Source organism: Halichoerus grypus, chromosome 2 (genome assembly GCF_964656455.1).
Source record: "Halichoerus grypus chromosome 2, mHalGry1.hap1.1, whole genome shotgun sequence".
Lineage (NCBI taxonomy): Eukaryota > Metazoa > Chordata > Mammalia > Carnivora > Phocidae > Halichoerus > Halichoerus grypus.
The window spans coordinates 130,883,804-130,903,618 of NC_135713.1; the positions used below are offsets into that span (position 1 = coordinate 130,883,804).

At 44.4% G+C, this 19,815-nt stretch overlaps 1 protein-coding gene and 1 long non-coding RNA gene across 3 annotated transcripts in view; one reads left to right on the forward strand and one right to left on the reverse strand.

Moving 5' to 3' along the window:
* The window catches only part of MARCHF3 (membrane associated ring-CH-type finger 3), a 129,626-nt gene that overhangs the window by 68,577 nt on the left and 41,234 nt on the right, over positions 1-19,815 (forward strand). The gene's annotated exons all lie outside the window — the stretch shown is intronic.
* LOC118521659 (uncharacterized) overlaps positions 1-19,815 on the reverse strand; it is a 94,299-nt gene that overhangs the window by 10,118 nt on the left and 64,366 nt on the right. For both annotated transcript variants that reach the window (XR_013445851.1, XR_004910231.2), the window contains exon 4: positions 3,472-3,570. This is a non-coding gene — a long non-coding RNA (uncharacterized LOC118521659). The remainder of the gene's footprint in view (positions 1-3,471; positions 3,571-19,815) is intronic.

A 19,815-nucleotide genomic window follows, 5' to 3' on the forward strand; every position in this document is an offset into this window, starting at 1 on the left:
CAGTTCGGACCCCTTTCTGAGATGAGCCTATAGGATCATGGAATCTCTCTCCTTTACTTCTGCCACCTCTTATTTCTTGGTCATTGCTGATTCTCCCTGAGATCCCAGGAATTTCTATAAGGTTCAACCCCTTCCTTCTCAGATCACTTAACCTCAACTTAACTATCCTCTCTAAATATGCACTTTTGCTCTCTGATCCCAAGTCTCTAATAACATCTGCCCTTGTATGCTGAGAATTCTGTGATGCCCTTGAGAACCAGAAGGGAAGCGAGGGGAACGGGTCCAGTTGCCATGTGTCTGTCCCTCTAGGGTCTCCTTGGGGCAATCTACCTTATCAAGGGCTCAGTCTTGGATGAAGTGTTGTTAGAATGGAGAGAAAGGGAGTCTTTTCCTTTAATAGCTGGGGTTCTAGCTCCCTAGTCCAGAATTGCTAAAACAAAAGAGTTTATGTCTTTCAGAAGGTAGCTCAACCTTTCTAGAACTCTTGTTGTATGGAATGTGATCTGCCACTTTGTCATAGATGACACCCTCTATTTCCTGTTCCATCAAAACCCCTATAAATGTTGTTTGGAGATACAGTGACCATTGTGTTGTTGCCATATTTTTTGGTTTAAACAATCTGTGTGTTAGGATCTTTAATGAGAAGTCAGTTTAACAGGATAATTAAATCTTTAGGGAGGATTAATTTGAAATTTCTTATTTATGAGTTGTCTGGTGCCTTGTTTTCTTTAACAGATGTATGTGAAGGAGTTGGCATTAAGATTTGAATGCATTTATAATGTTTGCCTCCTAAACATTGTCTTTTAAGGTCTTTCCTTCCCTGGGATTTCCTTTTAATAAAGCTTCATGGAAGGAAAAATCCTCCCTCCACTCTACAGGCCCATCTTGTTCACCTTCCCACCTCCATGGCTGCAAACCAACAAAGGCACACACTCACAAAAACACACATGACGAGTGCTGCCTAGCCAAGAAATCTGCCCCCATCGCAATACCTTCCTCAGTCTGATCCTGCCAGATATTTAATGTCATGCCACCACCGACATATGGAGGTCCATCCATGTTTGTGAGTTCCCTGTGGTCTGTGTGTCCTCTTTGCACACTGGAGTCTTTCTGTACGTATCACCAAGTTCCATGCTGTGGCCCTGTGTCACGGGTGACACAGACATAATGACATCTATGGCCACCAACTCTAGGCTGCTTTCAACCTTTCGTTCTCTCATTCATTCCTTCATTCAAGGATAACAAGGGCAAAGTTTTCTCTATTCCTTTGTGCATTTCTGCACAAGCCTTAGTCTGATGCACATGGCGGGCGCTCAATTATTAACAGACTGAGCACTCCCTGGAAGATAGCCAACATAGCCACACACTCACCCACCCAGGGTCCCACTGAGAGGGGCTTCCAGTGGCGTTTAGGGAATGAAAATGCACAGTTCCTGGCTCAGCATTGTTTTATTGATGTAGGAAGTGTTTACTGCTTTCTTCCTCCCCCAAAAGAGGATTTTGGTGAGTGAGAAGCCTAGTGGGAAAATGCAGCTAAGCCAAGTGGGTACCTAGAGATCATAGATGGAGGGGTCTTCCCTGACCAGATACACAGTTGTCATGTTAAGGGTACCTGTTCTCACATTGCCTACGCCCCCGAACGCATATATGCATGCACCCTCCACAACCCCCATAAGAGGCGATGTTCTAACATCTGTGGTTTCAGTGGCTGCCTGCGCCGGGGAAATCATGTTCTTTTGTTCTTTTGCTCCCTCACCTTCTTCAGTAGAATCAAGGGTTTATGAGGTTATTTTTAGCCATTTTGGTCAGCAGGGAAAGGAAGAAAGGCAAAAGTGAAGGAGTCCTGATGTTCTGCTGCAACTTCCTGGAAAGAATGGGCTTTAAAAAACACCAGTGGCGAGGATGAATTCCTTTGTCAATACACGTCGGCAGCTAATCTAGTGCCAATTGCCTCTGCCTGAGGAATGAGCCCCAAGGACCCAAGCAAACAAGATCATCGCGTGGTATGGCATTTGTTTTTCTCCCAAACACTGACCAGGCATCTGCCATTCCTTTCCATTTTTTACACTGCAGAGGAAAAAGAAATGCCAAACGGTTTCTGCAACTCCAAAGGGCAAATTGGATATGTTTTGACATATGTTGAAAGTAAATTAGTCTAAAATCTATTCACATATAGAATTATCTTTTTGGGACACACCACACTAAATGTCACTTTCACTCCTGAGTTCCCTCAGGCACGAAGCCAGTGGGCAGTGACTTGCCTTGCTTGGTTTTAGTGACTGAGTTGGACCGACGGTTGGGGTTGGGGTTACCAACGGGACAGCAGGAGGCACTTAGTATCCCTCTGTTCGCCTCCCAGACAAGCAACTGCTCCTACTAAGGTATCGTCTCTCTCCCTGGCTCTTGGCTTTCGGGTCACTTTCAGGGCCTGTCAGTCACTCCGGCTGCTCAATGGCAGATAAAGCCTCGGGTCCACCCTGGCCCAAGGAGCATCAATTTTTATTGGAGGCTAAAAAGCCTTTGGAGACCTGGGGGAGTAAATCCCTACCTGAGACATTTCCAGCTTCCGAGAGAGGGGAAAGCTACGCAGGCCTCGCTTGCTCATCCTCCCTCTCCCAGTCCCCAGAGCTCAGGAAGGTTCCTGATGAAGAGTAGCTTCCACACTTCCTCAGGAATAAATTTTACATGGTAACCCAGTACACCCAAACACAAAACAAAAGTTACCTTGCAAAGCACGATGGACTTCAGTCCTTGGCTTTTTTTGGCATAATTTGCATAATTCCATTTAATTGTACGTCTTCTTTAAGTGCTGCTCACACTAAATTGACTGGACAACCCAAGGAGAAGCCACCACCCAGGGTATGAGAAACACTGTCTGAGACTAGCAGAATACCAGGGTCTGAAGGTGGGCGGCGGCTGCAGAAACAGGTCCTCCCTATAGAGCCTGCGCACCTCCCCCGTGGTTGGTTGGTCTCTGTTTGAATGTCTGCCTGCAACTCTGAGGAGCCAGCAGGCACTAAGCACTTTCTGGGCAGCTTCACAAACACCCGCCAGGGCGTCTGAGTACTAGAATTACCCTCCTGGTACAGGTGAGGTTCAGTTGAGGTAAGAAGCTTGCAGTGCCCAGCTGGGAGAGCCAGAATTCAGATGCCATCGCTCTGACTGTGAACCCACTCGTAACCTTGACCCCACCTGCTCAAAGCCCACAGGTAGCCACTCATTGCTCTCAGGGTCAAGTTGAACCTCTTGTCCTCTACAGCTTCATTTTGCTCCTTTCCTCCCCTGTCCCTTTGCACTACACAGCCTGAAGGAACTTCCCGGTCCTGGATTTCCTGGGCTTCTCTTCTCCCTTCCCTTTGCCTGGTTTGCTCCTGTAATTTAGACCTTGCCTAGGTCTCAGCTGAAACCTCATTTCCTCTGGGATACCTTCTCTGATTGCCTGTGCCCACCCCCCACAGCCACAATAAGCACCTCTCTGTATGCTTCCAGACCATTCTCTATGTTCCTCTGTCCTGGTACAGATTCTTCTCGAGCCAGTGGTGTGCTGGTAAATGCTCAGCAACCAGCTCTCTGGGGAAAAGGGGAGGGAGGTGTGAGTTAGCATTTGCTTATTTCCATGATATAAATACCTGCACCGTTGCCAGTTTCAAGCCATCCGCATGGCTTACACTGAGTGTGGCCTTGGAAAGGCATCAGTGGGACGATACACACTGGCTCCAGTGGACATCTGTCTTATCCTCTCTGACCCGGGGGAAGGCAGGGACCAACTCTGTCTTGTTGACCGTTGCCTGTCTCCTCAATGACTCAGAAGAAGGGCGAGCAACAAAAGGTGCTGGTATTCTGGGAAATACTAGGATAGTGGTATGTGTTGCTTCTCCACAATGAGTAAGGAAAGGAGGGGAGAGGACCAGGTAAAGGCCGGGTATGACGAAAACAATAACCAACACTCACCCCTTCCTTACACACCACACAATATTTCCGCACACGCTGTGTCATGTGATTGTTTTCATGGAGAGGTGTTAGGTAGTAGATGAAGAAACCCTCTCCCCAGAGGTGCAGGGATCCACACAGGATCACATGGTTCACTCCTGAGCCAGAACAAAACTCTCTTGAGTTTTAGCCCCACATGCCCTTACTGTTCAGGGTGGCTTCCCATGTCAACATCCCTGCTCGTAGTGGGAAAGTAGACATTTGGGCACACGCAGGGATTGGAACAGGGAAGGTGATGGTGCGGAGATGGGCAAGGACCGCCCAGGCGTGAGGACTGTTGTACATGCACACGTGTGCGTGCAGGCCCGCATGCGCGTGACACGGTAGCTTGGAAAAGGAATACCAAGTGAGTGACAGAGCCACTGGGTGGTGGGATTGTGAGCGCTTGAGAGCGGGGCTTGAAGAATCTAATACCTGGGTTCAGATTCTGTTCCACCACGTTGCTGTGTGACCTTGGCCCTGGAAATGTTTTGTGCCATCACTTTCTGCAACTACTACTCATTTTTTTTAAAGATTTTTTTATTCATTCATTCATGAAAGAGAGTGTGTGTGAGAACATGGGGGGCAGGGGGAGAGGAAGAAGCAGGCTCCCCACCGAGCAGGGAGCCTGACATCTGGCTCAATCCCAGGACCCCGGGATCATGACCTGAGCCTGAAGGCAGACGCTTAACCGACTGAGCCACCCAGGCGCCCCACTACTCTTTTTTTTTTTTTAAATAGTCCCACCCTCAGAGGATTGTTAGGAAGATTAAATTAGATAACACAGGCCAGACGCTTGCAGTAATGCTTTTTCTATAGCACACGCTCAGTATTATTTTTCTATCTTCCATTACAATGTTTTTTTTCAATGTTTTCAAAGACAATGAGATGCTTTCTCCTTTATTGGTGTAAATCATAGGAAAAGAAAACCTTGCAATAGTGCAGTGCTGTTAGTACAAGTAGAGAGATGGGGCTGCCCAGCTGCCGAGGTTGGTATATTTCTGAGGAAGTTGCAAAACATGTAAAAAAAAAAAAAAAAAGAAAAAAGTCTTGAGATTGTCACAGAGTTAGAATGAAAGCCAATGACCACCTGGACTTCTCTCATACAAATCTCTGAGGATTTGCCTTCTCCATGTAGATTTATCAGTGGCTTTATGTAGCCTAAGACATGCTTTGCAAAATACAATCATGAGTAAATTGTACAGAGACATTAAATGTCATCTAATATAAATGACTTATCCTGTACCATTTTCTTACCCTGTGTGGTATATAGTTATTTCTCTGTGTTTTATTTGTATGTCTGTGTCTACAGTCATCATTTTATTTTTTTTAAGATTTTATTTATTTGAGAAAGAAAGAATAAGCAGTGAAGATGGGCAGAGGGAGAGGGAGAGAGAAGCGGACTCCCTGCTGAGCAGGGAGCCCGATGCGGGGCTAGATCCCAGACCCCAGAGATCATGACCTGAGCCGAAGGCAGACGTTTAACCGACTGAGCCACCCAGGTGCCCCTATAGTCATCACTTTAGATGGTAAACCCCTTTTGGGCAGGACCTATGTTTGCTTTTGAACCAGGAGAATGGTCTTTACGTTCTTACAATTACTTTATGTTACAAAAGTAAAACAAAGACTAATACTTTGTGACGTGTGAAAATTACATGAAATTCAAATTTCATTTTCCATGAATAAAGTTTTGTTTAAAGTTTTTTATAGCGAGGCTGTGCATTTAATATTGTCTCTGGCCATTTTCATGCAGAGTTGAGTCTTTGTAAACAGAGATCATATGACCTGCAAAGCCTAAAATATTTATTATCTGGCCCATTACAGAAAAGGTTTGCCCACTCCTGGCCTAAAATAACTAGTAGATCCCCGAAGAAGTTAAGGTCTTATCAGTAAATGCTACCATGGCCTTGTTGAGATTCAAGGTTTTTACTGCTTCTCAAAGCACACAGGGAATGGTGGAGACTGATGCCAGTTTTTAAAAGCCACAATGTGATCAGATAGCTCAAAATGCTCAAGAAGACATCCTTTCAGTCTCTAAGATCACTGTCATGGGGGTATGAAGTTAATTTTAGGTAATAACAAAAACAAGGCAGAAAGACTGCAACCTTGAGTCTCAGATAGCACCGTGATTCTTTTTTCTTTTTTTAATGTACTTTTTTTTTTTAAGATTTTATTTATTTATTTATTTATTTGAGAGGGAGAGAAAGAGAGCTGGGGGGTAGGGGGAGCAAAGGGAGAGGGAGAGAGAGAATCCCAAGCAGACTCCCCGATGCGGGGCTCGATCTCACGACCCTGAGATCAGGCCCTGAGCCAAAACCAAGAGTTGGCCATTCAACCGACTGAGCCACCCAGGAGCCCCAGCCCCAGCGCCATGATTCTCTAAGCCAGCAGTGATGGCCGACACTGCACAGGGCTGTTTACAAGACCAGCTAACATGATCTGTTCATTGTCCAAGATACCGTCACTGCATGCTTAGCCCTTCCAAGACTCAACTCTCATGTCCATCCAGACCTCTTCCACTGGCTGGGGGCAAACAGTAGTGGTGATGGGCTCCGTGTGACTGGTGGCAGAAGGGCCCCCAGGCGCTTCCATGAAGCTCTCACCAACAAACCCACAAACCAATGAAGACGTGTGCTTTCCTGGGGTTAGGCTCCAAATGCAAATGGTGACTCTGCCAGAATCTTACTTTAATGTTGCCCTGCACCTAGACGCAAGTCAGCCCCCCCCTTATTCAGTACTTAGTAATCGTTCAGCATTTTCCTACAAAATTCTCAACGTAACTTTTCTGAACCAGAGTCAGTTGTGATGCACTAATGGTGGTTTCACCTGAATTACAAAAATTAACTTCTGTATCTGTTCAGTGATAACTCAGTCTCAAAGCTTGGTTTTCTTTCTAAAATAGGGAATTGGGGGAAATTTTATGGACTGGTTATATTTTCCACCACTCGTAGTGACGTTCATCAATTTTTGAAAATCAAAGCTTCTAACAATGATTTACTTTAAGGAAACAAAAACAAATGAGCAAAAACCTAATGCACAGCTGCACGACAATTAGAATGGCCATCTAGCAAAAAAAAAATATTTCTCACTGGTTAGCATGAAAGATCACTTTAATTGAGGCTGTATCAGTGGTAAGGAGAAAGGGAGATAAAGCATGATCTGCTAATGGATAAGGGTAGAATTTCTACACTCAATCATTATTATTCACAGATTCCATATTTGAGAATTCACCTACTTGCTAAAACATATTTGTAACCCAAAAATCAATACTTGGAGCACTTTCATGGTGATTTGCAGACATGCATAGAGTGGCAAAAAATTTGAGTCAGCTGACACATGTATTCCCAGTTCGGGTCGAGCAAGGCGATGCTCAGCTGTTTCAGATCTCATAGAGTAAACAAGTGTCCTTTTCACGATGTACTTTTGTGGTTTTTTGCGGGTGATTTTGTTCTTTAAAAATGGCAAAAGTGCTAATGTGCTTTCCAGTGTTCCAAAACACAGGAAGGCTATAATATGTCTTACAGAGAAAAGAGAAGTTAGGTAACTTACATAAGAAAATGTACTGGGGACGCCTGGGTGGCGCAGTCAGTTGAAGGGCTGACTCTTGGTTTCAGCTCAGGTCTGATCTCAGAGTCATGGGATGGAGCCCCGGGTCAGGCTCCCCACTCAGCACACAGTCTGCTTGAGTCTCTCTCTTCCTCTCCCTCTGCCCCTCCCTCCACTGCCCCCCCCTAAAATAAATAAATCTCTTTAAAAAAAAGTGTTAGATAAGTTTCATTCAGGCATGAGTTATAGTTTTATGGGCCCTGAGTGTAATGTTAATGAATCAACAATACATATTAAATAAGTATCTTTAAACAAACACACATGAATTAAGGTTATGTATTGATCAATTGACAGAAATGCTAGGACCAGAGCCTTGCAGGAATCCACCCCTGTATTTCTGTTAGGAGCAGTGGTTCAGCATTGGCTAATTCAGCATTCACAGCCACTTATAGGACATAACTACCTTAAATAACAGGAATCGGTAGTATGTGGATTTCCTTTCTATGCAATTCTCACATATGGGTCTTAAGTACCTTTAGTCCAGAAGAATCTCTGACTGTTAAAATTACAACTGGTTTTTTTAAATATTTATAACCATTATTTTCAAAGCACAAAGAATGTCTTCCAGTTCTTCCAAGATAAGTGCAGTTCTCTTATTTATGAATACTGTATCATGCTCCAAAAGGAGTCATACTGAAGGTTGATCATTCTACAAGGTTGATAAAGGAAAGGTTAGGGGATAAGAAGGAAATGAAGAAACAGGGTAGGAGCCAGGGGACTGCTAGTATGGGTTCTTCCATCTCAGCCACTCCTGAGATCTTTTGTCCCGCCTGGCCAGTTTATACCATCTGGGGAAGCCTTCCTTTCAAATGAGAAAGGGCACAGGGGGCGAGGAGGTTATATGGGTGAGACGCTGGTCCTAATCTTTTTCTGTAGGGAACATATACCCAACAGGATGGAGTTGTCTGTGAAAAATTAATAATAACAGAGTTCCAGTTGGAGGTCACTCGTTATAACCAACCCTAGCATAGGGTTATGTTTGTTGTAGAATTGAACACTAACTGGAATTTATACCTGTGTTATCATTACACAGTATCCAAAAAAGGGGAAACCTCTGGCAACCTTCATAAGCTTTCCTAAGAAAAAGAGGCATTTGTAATTTTAGGAACTAATATATCCACAGAATTCACTTTTATTCAAAGAAAGGACAGTCTTAGACTTCTCGCCTATCCCCCAGATACCTGATTATAATAGCAGAGGAGATCACTGTATTTTTTTTTTTTCTGGTTTGCAAGAAATAAGGCAAATTATTTATTTTGGCCTCTGAAAAACTGAAACTATTACATTTTCTTCATTGCAATGCACATGTGAAGTTATTTCCCTCAAACCAGATTCTAATTTTCTGTAATTCAGTAGGACAGCCCGCAGAACTTTCTTGCCTACAGTTTTAAAGTGCTGTGGGGAAAAATTAAATCATTGCACAAAAAGGGACGTGAGTGAGTTGTGATACCCAGAAAATATGTGATGACTCACAGATATGAAAAGAAGTTTCATCTGCAGCATGAAACTCTGGAAATACTCAGGAAAGTGACTCGGCTTTCAGTTTTCTCGTATTTTCTCCTTTTTGTCCTCCACATTAACTCCCAGGTTAGGGGGAAAAAAAAAAGTTCAATAGAATCAAACCAACAGAGCTGAGAATTAGGCTCTCCTCTCCTCTAAGTCAGTAAAATGCAGATTGAAAAAAATCTGAGGTACGCATCAATGTCAGTGATAACCACTGCAACTGCATATTATAAAACTTAATCATGAAATCTTGTAGCCATTACACACTGTCTTGCCCAAGCATTAAATACCAAGAATTCTTCCTGTTTCAAAATTGGAGTCTTATCAAAAGATCATGTAATTTCCCCTTAAGCATTCAATCCTACTCAGTGCCTTAGGAAACTCTGAAGTTTTTTGTGGAATATGCTTGTCATAACTGGAGAAATCACCAACTTTGTTAACTCTAACTTTGGGGGGGAAAGGGGGTTTTCACTTTTATTCCTCTTGCCTTAGTCTTCCTTATCACCCCAACCAGAATAACTAAGGGCACCTTGCGTCACGTATGCATTTCATCAGGGTTAAATAACAATTGTAGGCGCAAGGCACAGAAATTGGGGTCAGAGATGGAGTTATCAAGTTCTTCTACTATCTTTAGGGGACTGGGAAATTCATAAAATCCCTTTGCTTTGGTTTCCTCACTCATGAAACGAGAGAAAATACCCACCAGTTCTTATAAAGCTCACACGGCTTAAATATACAATTGATGGCCAGGCGATTTGGATATATAAATTCCAAACAGGAATGATAAATGATGCTTTAGAAAAGTTTGGCTTTGCTTTGGTTTCCTCATTCATGAAACAAGAGAAAATACCCACCAGTTCTTATAAGGCCCACATGGCTTAAATATACAATTGATGGCCAGGTGATTTGGATATATAAATTCCAAACGGGAATGATAAATGATGCTTTAGAAAAGTTTGGCTGGTCATTACAACTCCTGTTTATAGATTCGTCCTCTCTAGCAAGGATATGACTCACGTTAAGTATATGGATTTTTAATCTAAATTGGCATGTCTCTGGTTAAAAAGAAACAAGCTAACCAAATGTTAATTGTATTTATGTGGGGGAAAAAAGAGAGAGTGTATCCTGTGTGGGTCATTTTGTCTCTCCACTGTTGACCTCTGTGGCTGCCGCCAAGGTGGGGGAGGACGGTGCTGGAGACCACTGATGACCATTGACCACACTGCTGCGAGTGCCTTGACCTTGGGGTATTTGCGCATTTACTGCTTCATTTTATTCTGACAACACCCTGAGTTGCTCACTGAGGCTGATTTAGTTCTCATGTATTACTGATGAATGAGCCAAAGTGAACAGCACGCTGGGGTCCCCATGCCTGTCAGAGGCAGAGCACCCAGCGCCTCCGGGGCCCGACTCAGGGTTCTTCCCACTAAACCAGTATTGGGTCTCTTTACAACAACATGGATGGATCTAGAGAATATAATGCTCAGTGAAATAAGTTGGTCAGAGAAAGAAAAATACCATCTGATTTCACTCATATGTGGAATTTAAGAAACAAAACAAACGAACAAAGAAAAAGACAAACTGAAAAACAGAGTCTTAACTATAGAGAACAAACTGATGGTTACCAGAAGAGAGGTGGATGGGGGGGCGGAGAGATAGGTGAAATAGTTGATGGGGATTAGGGGTACACTCACCACAATGAGCGGAATTGTTGAATCACCATATTGTATACATGAAACTGTATGTTAACTGTACTGGAGTTAGATTTTTTTTTTTAATTTTAAGCATTGGGTCTTAGTACTATTTAAAGAAGAAGAGGAGGAGGAAGAAGAACAAGAAGTAGGTAGAGAGGAGCTAGAAGGTAGAGGGAAGATCTATAAAGTGTACCTTTTAATGTGGTCTTCCCGATGACTGCATTGCCATTAAAGAAGATTGTTCATGTAGAGAAACCGCGTATATGTTTTTGTAGTTTAAAAAATAATGCAGTTTACTGAAGCAGATTGGGGCTTTATTCCTTGAAATTAATAAAAGAGGCTTATGAGAGTTGGAAAGAAAGAAAGAGAATGACTTTACAATCATTTGTAGATACACAAATATCTTTAGATGGCCTTTTTACTCTTTTTAATGAAACTATCCAAAAACCTCCACAGTAATGGGTAATTCACCTAGGAACTCATCTTCATTATTTGCGTAATTTTTAATTCTCCAAGCTTCTAGTTTTGTGTACATCAAAAGCCACTTAAGGGCTATAAAAAGATACTGAAGAGAATGCTACATTTAGAGCAGAAAATTCTGTTATTGAATTTACCATAGTGATCATCATTTGTAAATCTACAAAATCAGTCCAATTTATGAACAGGCCAAGCTAGAGAAATCAGCATGCCTCGTTTGCATCCGTACACACTGTCATCATGGATTAGCTGTGGTTGCATTTTCTCCCCTAGCAAACAGGACGGGAATTTTATGTCACCTTGAAAGTAGGACTTAATAAAAAGCATGATGCAGTGTATTCAACCTCTTTCAAGTGTCCAGATCCTTACAATCCAAAAAGTAGTGCATCTCCCCTTCTGCATATCCCTGTTTTATTAAAAGAACACGCGTTTCTCCCTCGTGTACCTAGTAAGCATCTAAGTGGGCCCTGTGCTAAGCTCTGTGTAAACAAGATAAAGTGAGTGCCTGGTTTTAGGAGTGTTGGCATCAACAGATAGAATCGAAATGACAGACTCAGTTTGATTTTCCCCTTTGTTCTCAGGAAAGCACAAAGACACGTCCTCCCCAGAAAAGAACAAGACCATTCATTCCTCCGCATCCATACTAAATGCTTCAGAGTAGTTACCTCATTCTGGTGCCAGAATGGTAGCTGGCTCTCGGGCAAACCAAGGGGGTTAGAAAGGGAAGTTTCCAAGAGCAGTAGTGGCCCACCTGGCCCCCCAGACTCTCCTATTTGCCCTCTAGCAAAAACAAAGGGAGACAATTTTGTGTCATGTATTGTACTGATGCTGTGTGTTTTTTTAAAGATTGTATTTATTGATTTGAGAGAGAGAGAGCAAGCATGAGTGGGGGGAGGAGCAGAAGCAGAGAGAAAAGCAGGCTTCCTGGTGAGCAGGGATCCCGATTCCGGGCTCCATCCCAGGACCCTAAGATTATGACCCAAGCCAAAGGCAGACGCTTAACTGAGCCACCCAGGCACCCCTTGATGCTGTTTTAAGATAATACTCTCTGCATACTTCACCTTCTACTAATACCTAATTTCTCTAGATTCCTAGTATGCCTCTGTGTGTGTGTGTGTGTGTGTGTGTGTGTGTGTGTGTTCTGTCTCAGCCCAGTGTTCCCCCGGCAAGTTCCGGTCCACCTGCCCCAGCTCAGGATCACACCATCTAATGGCAGGATTCATCGGGCCCGACTCTGTCCCTCTCCAGAGACACAGATAATACTCTGATAATAATGACAGAGACCGCTGAGTGGGTAACCACTGGGCCAGGCACTTTCCATACCCTGTCGGCTGATTGCACGGCAACTGTGTAAGGAAGTGACTGTCTCTTTTTTGCAGATGGGCACATTGACATGCAGGGAAATTAAGTAACTTATTCAAGACTGAACCCTGGTAACTGGTGGCAAAAGCCAATGTTTAAAATCATGTGCATGATTCCCAGGCTCATGGGTTTTTTCCTGCTCCCCCTACTCTGCCTCTCAGGGCACATGGTGGCTGTCCGTGTTAGCATCAGTACTGTAATAAATGTCTGTGGGCTTGAACAGAAATACTGAAAGTGATCGTGTGCCCTGGAGACATCTGAGGTGGCTGTGGACAAGGCCCAGGAACTGCAGCTGGCAGTGTTTACTGTGAGCCAGGCTCTGTGCTAGGCCCTTCATATACATTATTTCATTTAATTCTCAAATACGAAATGGGCACCATTTTTTTTTAAAGATTTTATTTATTTGACAGAGAGAGAGAGAGCACAAGTAGGCAGAGCAACAGGCAGAGCGAGAGGGAGAAGCAGACTCCCCGCTGAGCAGGGAACCCGATGTGGGGCTCCATCCCAGGACCCTGAGATCATGACCTGAGCCGAAGGCGGCCGCTTAACCAACTGAGCCACCCAGGTGCCCCCGAAATGGGCACCATTTTATCCCCAGCTGGGGGGGACAGAAGAGCCAGAATTCAAGCCAGCGGTGGCCCACGCCAGATCTCACATGCGAAATCACTGCAGCAGAAAGAGCTTCTCTGGCTTTGTTTCAGAAAGAAATCTAACCCTTTTTACTGGTGAGGCTAGTGATCGCTGGCTTCTGTGCCGGTCAAGTTGCCTATTGCCCATGGATGTTATGGCCCCTGCTTTCTTCCTGTCGTGCTCATATGAGAACCTTGCAGTAGGGATTACACACCCATAGTCCGCAGGCTCCGTGGCTGAGTCCACAATAGTAAGATTTTATGGTGACTTGTTAGCATAAAGATGGTATTATATTATAATCATTAATTGAATAAATTGACGTTTTACTGGATTGGACAAAATTAAGATGGTATTATATGGGGAATGTGTGCATGTATGAGAGAGAGAGAGAGCTGGAAGATATGCATTAGCCAAGAAGTCAGGACCCGAAAATACTACTGGAGGTCCAGATATCTGCGTAACAAATATTACCTTCCGACAGAGAACTATTTACTAGAAAGATTCTCAGTAGGAACTGAATTGCTTTTATTAGCTTATTTATAGTGTGCACTTCCCTTTTCACCTCTATTTCAAAAGAGGGTATTTGTGCTTTTTCAGAATGTGTGAAAGTCCTCCATTTACAGAGTCCTGGAAGATGTTTTCTGCCAGTTTCTTGGTTCAGCAGCTCTCAGTGAGTTCCAGTGAAGACACGGGGGGGGGGGGGGAAAAAGCTTCCATCCTGTTCATCCTCTTTGGCATGCATTTCCTAACCCATTTCCCCCCACCCCCTGCTCAGTGCAAGATCCCCACACAAAGTGGGCGTCTACAGGGCCACTTAGGGAGTTCCTCTGATTCTGGTTCCCTGTTATTCCTCTTCTCACTGCATTACTCTTCTACACTCAATTTCAAACTAAATGGAAATGCAGATGGGCGCATGAGCATCTAGGTTTCCCAAAATACACATTTTCATGAGCACTTCCCTCTTGAAGTGTGTGGACGGAGCCAGCATATTCTCTCCCCATTATCACTCTGTTTTAATGTCTAACTGACAGATGCCTGTCAGTAAAACAAAGCAGTAATGGGCAGAAAATGTCTCAGCTCTTAGCAAAAAAGGAAAGACCCCAGATTCCTGTCAGGCTCAGAGACACTCATCAGCCATTGTTAAAGAGGACTTACACATGCCTCTTCGGGGAATACCCATGGATGGCCTAAATGTTTTCACCCTTATTATGTGAGAAGAAGAAGAAGGAGCTGTTTCTCATACATGGACAGATTTCTCCCCCAGAGGAAGCTTGCGCAGCGTGTTAATGGGTCATTTACTGCAACCCTGGAGTAGGGTGTGGCCGTGCCAGACAGCACCTGCAGGCTTCCCTGGGTGAGAATGCCTTCCTGGTGAGTCACAGACAAGGTCCAGCTGATACAAGCTCGGTGACCTCACCCCGTCAGTCTGATGCGCCATGCTTCTGCCAGTCTGCGTCCACGCACTCAGCCACCTTCAGACAAATCTAGTCAACCACACAACAGTGGAAGCCTGCAGGGGCAAGTGACACCAAGTGAGAAGAGGGAATATTTTAGATTTGTTCTCATTTTCCTCAGAAACTCGTCAATGCAGAAGCCCTCTGTCTAGGAGGGGTGTTCAGCCTAAGGAAAGACTCTATCAACCATAAAGACAAAGTCAAGACACCAAAGCAGGTGAGAGAAACAGTGCCTGGCCTTCTTACCGAGAGTGCTGGACGGCAGGGACCATGCCCTTGATTTATGTTGTGTCCACTTGAATCACAAGTCCAGTCCTCTAGACCAGCAGGGTGAGTTATGGGGTGACAGTCTGATTTCTCTTTTAATTTCAGTAAAAACAAGTGGACCTTGAAGAATAACCAAAACAATAACAAAACAACTCAGTTACTATAGCTTGTAACTAAGGCACCAATTCCTTACTCTGAAAATTGGCAATCAAAGGAAAGAATTAAGCAGTGATCATGCCTTCTCTGTGCACGTTGGATTTCAGCATAAGCAGATTGCACTGGTTGATGAGGGAAAGTTGTTCATTATAGGAGAATTCCTGCTACTAAAGTTGGAAGGGAAATTCAACTTGGAACGCCTTGATTTTGTAGCCCCCCAAGTGAAATAATTGCTTTAAGCAACTGTCATCAATGCATGCAATAATTAGACCGTTAGAATATTGATGGGGAACGTTACACTGAAGAAATCATCTGCCATCACTTGAACCCACTAAAAGTGGGACGGCCACCCAGTACATTCGGTGCCCCCTGATGTGATGCAGTGTCACCTATGAGCTGTTGTCGTCTAGGAGGTGAACTTGAGCTCAATCGAGCCCATCTATAAGCTCACAGAAAACACAGGGGATAGAGGAACAAATTAAATGATACCACAAGAAAGCAAGTTTGGGGGCACCTCGGTGCTCGGTCAGTTGGGCGTCTGCCTTCGGCTCAGGTCATGATCCCATTGTCCTGGGATCAAGTCCCACATCGGGCTCCCTGCTCAGCAGAGAGTCTGCTTCTCTCTCTGCCTCTGCCCTCCCCCGAGCTTGCGCTTGTTCTCTCTCGCTCGATTGCTCTCTCTCTCAAATAAATAAATAAAAATCTTAAAAAAATATGAATAGGAAAGAAGGAAGAAATGGAGGGAGAGAGGGAGGAAGACACAAGTGTGACAAAATCTTGATTAATTGTCAGATTGGCACACTGGAGTATATGTCAGTTTACTTAATATTCTATTTGTTTGGAACTTTTCATGGTAAAAATACTAAGAAAAGGAATAACAGATCTCTCTCAGAGGTGGTAGTAGGATCCAATGGGGCTGTGACTAAAAAAAGGTCATTATCTGACGATCAAAAATGTTACGGTTTTTTTTCTTATTTTTTGAAGATACTCTTTCCTTAAAAACTCATTTTGTTAGATGGGGAGGGTAGTCACTAGAAACCGATTCCATTGCCTTACATCAAGCAACTGGAGGAGATTTGGGTAACAAATAGTCTCTGGTGTGAAAGTGAATGCTGATCTTAGCTGGAATAACTTGCTTTCTTCAGCATCCGCAGTGGTGGGTCTCCAGGGACTTATCTGGCTATATGTGTTTTTCACATTTATTAGTGAAATTGGAGATTCAAGAATAAAAGACAGTCCTCAGGAACATTTTGTTAATTTGTGACACACTAGAGATTTTTTTAGCCTGTAAAGCAAATGAATGAGCTCCATGGGGGTATAACTGTTATTTTCACCCTGGAAGGCAGTAAAGACCCACTATATTTATAAAGCACTTAGAGAATGAAAATGAATAGTGCTATGAAAATAGAAAAGTATACTCACACTATTGCTATTAATAGTGTAATTTTTTTTTTTTTTGGTCTGTTCTGAAGGAAAACCCATCAGATGAAAATTTAAAAGTAAAAGTAGACCTCTGCACAATATGTGGCTGTTTTATCTTAGATAAGAATTTAATTCTGTGTCAGTATTAAGTTGTTTTGTTTCTGTCAAACAGGCTGGATCAGGTTAAGGAAACTCACCCATTCTTTCTGGCAGGACTGGAGATACAAAGAAATGAACAGACCAGATATTTGATTCAGCATGGTCTTGCTGAGCGGCTGCAGGGCCTTCAGGGATGCTCTGGTGGAAACAGCCCTCCATGTAAGCCAACATGCCGGGCTATTTCTGACAGGCATCACAGGTACAGGGCTGCTCGGAGGCTCAGGGACAGAGCAGGCTGGTCCTCACACTGAAAAAGTCCAGTTAAAGGTGATGCTCCAGGGCACCTGGGTGGCTCAGTCCCTTAAGCGTCTGTCTTCGGCTCAGGTCATGATCCCGGGGTCCTGGGATCGAGCCCCGTATCAGGCTCCCTGCTCAGCGGGGAGTCTGCTTCTCCCTCTCCCTCAGCCTGCTGCTCCCCCTGCTTGTGCTCTCTCTCTCTCAAATAAATAAATAAAATCTTAATAAAATAAAATAAAGGTGATGCTCCGACAGGTGGGGGCTGTGTGAGACATGGGGACTGATGTCAAGATGCGTGGTGAGCTGGGCCAGGCAGCCAAAGGAGCAACAGCAAGAAGGGGGCATGGGCTCGGATGAGAAGAACTAATTCCTCAGAGGTTCCTTTGAAGGAGTTCATTGAATGCTTTGCACTGAGGTCAGTAGGAAGTAAGGAAGAAAGAGGCCTCATTCCCCACCAGTATCATGGTGCCCAAGAACCCAGGACATACAGTGGCACCTGGGTGGCTCAAATGGTTAAGCATCTGCCTTCGGCTCAGGTCATGATCCCAGGGTCTTGGGATCGAGCCCCGCATCGGGCTCCTTGCTTGGCAGGGAGCCTGCTTCTCCCTCTCCCACTCCCCCTGCTTGTGTTCCCTCTCTCGCTGTGTCTCTCTCTGTCAAATAAATAAGTAAAATCTTAAAAAAAAAAAAAAAAAAAAGAACCAAGGATATACTTTGGGAAGAGATTACGTGATAAAGTGATCTCAGGTAACTCAGCCCTTGGCTATGTGTTGCTTTTTTCTTGTGCTTTGTTGGATCTTGCCTTGAAAGACTAGACCCATTTATTTTAGGGAAGCACTAGAAAAGAACCTATGGTTTATCTCTGCACATATATATAAGGATGTGTGTGTGTGTGTGTGTGTGTGTGTAGTGGAAAGGCAGGAAACAGAGTCTAAGGGCTGAGAAGAGTAATTCCAGAGGCTGTTCTCATGCTTTGTCGCTATATTTACAATAAGATTGTCAAAGCAGATGTCAGCGGTTCTGTCTCCATGAGACGTTTACCAGGGCAGATGGGCAGGTAGTGAGGAGGACTATAGAGGGGATGGTCCAGGCGAGGGGATCCAGAGGTAGGATGGAGAAGGAGCCTCTTGTCCCCACCGTGGCCCCCAGCTATTGTAAGATGACCCCACTGCCCTACAGTCTTAAGCACTGCCTGTTACAAAGTGCCCTGCATATGCCAGGCACACACCTATCCCGGTCCCCAGCGTCAGGGAGGAGAATGAGGCTCAACGCCAAGGAGCTGTCTTCCGTTGCTAAGTGTTGGGTGGCAGTTAAAAGCCAGGGCTCTGCCCCTCTCCCCACACTGCCCCCTGAAAGGCTCCCAGAGTGCTCCTGACCCCAAAGCCAAACATGTACAAAAGCAACGCAAAGACACCCACAGACCCGGACACCTCACTCGACCACATGTGAAAGCACCGTGGGATTTGGGGGCTTCTAATAATCCGAGGCATATGATAGGGAGTCCATCTCTAATGCCAAAGACAGGGCTAAAAAGCAAAATCCAAGGAGCATTCATCCTTACGCCGCACTTGCCTAATTCCTTGTCAAGCTGAGCGACTTTGGTTATCCTCGTGCCAAAACCAAGGGCAATGCACCCGAGTCTCTTGGGCCCTCAAGGGCCTGAAGGCGCTGCAGGAAGGCCTGGGCCCCCAGAACCTGGCAGAATGCAGACTCTGGACACCGCCCTGGGAAAGGACAAGACTGCAGCCTCCCCGTGGTCTTGGTGACATGCAGATGGGGAAAGCCCCAAGGAACCCCGGCTTAAAATCAGCCAACAGCAGATGCGGGAGGTTGCCGTTAGGAATTTAGCAAACCTGTGTGCCTAGTACTGGGCTGTCTGCACAGAAGAGGGTGAGTGAGGTACAACTGGGACTGAACCCCGCATCAAATTCCTTAATGGTGGGCATTCACTTGGATGCTGGCAGAAAATGGGTCTGAGCGTAGCAACAGATTGGGAGCTCCTGGTTCTTAGAGCATATTCTCCCTCATTATAGCTGAAATGTCCATCCCCTGTGTTATCAGAGATCCTGGACAGCATGCTGTACCCTCTACACTTTTCCTTATGCTATACAGGGAGCTGTTTGGTACCGGGCACGCCGAGCATCACTTGAAGAATACACTTTTTCTCCGAATCATGTCCCATGAACGTCTTACTCTGTTTTGCCTGCTCCCCTCTGTTGTTCTTAAACCTGTCGTTTCAACTTTTCTGACGTGTCCCGATTGCTCCCCAGTCCCCAGAACTCATCAGTGAGCTCTGCTTCCCCCACCCCCACCCCCCATCCCTGCTCAGCAGGGCTGTGTGTGCGGGAGCCCGTTGTTATTTATAAGTGTAATTCAGCTGTCGCTGTGTCTTTGAATGCACAGGGTAGTTGTGGGATTTTTAATTGCCATTTTCATCTATATAATTAAAATTAAATGAAAAAATGGATAGCCTCCAAAATCCGAATTAATTTTATGAGTACTTCTTGAGGGGAAAAAATATGTATAAACACGATAATTGTTACTTGATTTGCCTTCAGCAGAACTAGAGGATTTTACCTGCCTAAAGAGAAAATTAGTAATTTTAAATGGAAAAAAAAAAAAGATTAGTCTGATACTTCTGGTGCTTCTTGTGGCTGAGAATCAAAAATAATAACGCGGACGGGAAATGATAAATAACTCTGGGTATCACTTTCAAACAGTACGCTGTGAGATTGGAACTCTGCGGATCCAACTGGCCTTATGCTAGTCTGGATTTTTTTTTTTCCCCTTGGTTCCTCACTGGTGTTTACACATTCCTCAAGAAAATGTCTTTACCCCCAAATCAAAACCTTCATGCTCGGAAATAAGCATTTCACCTG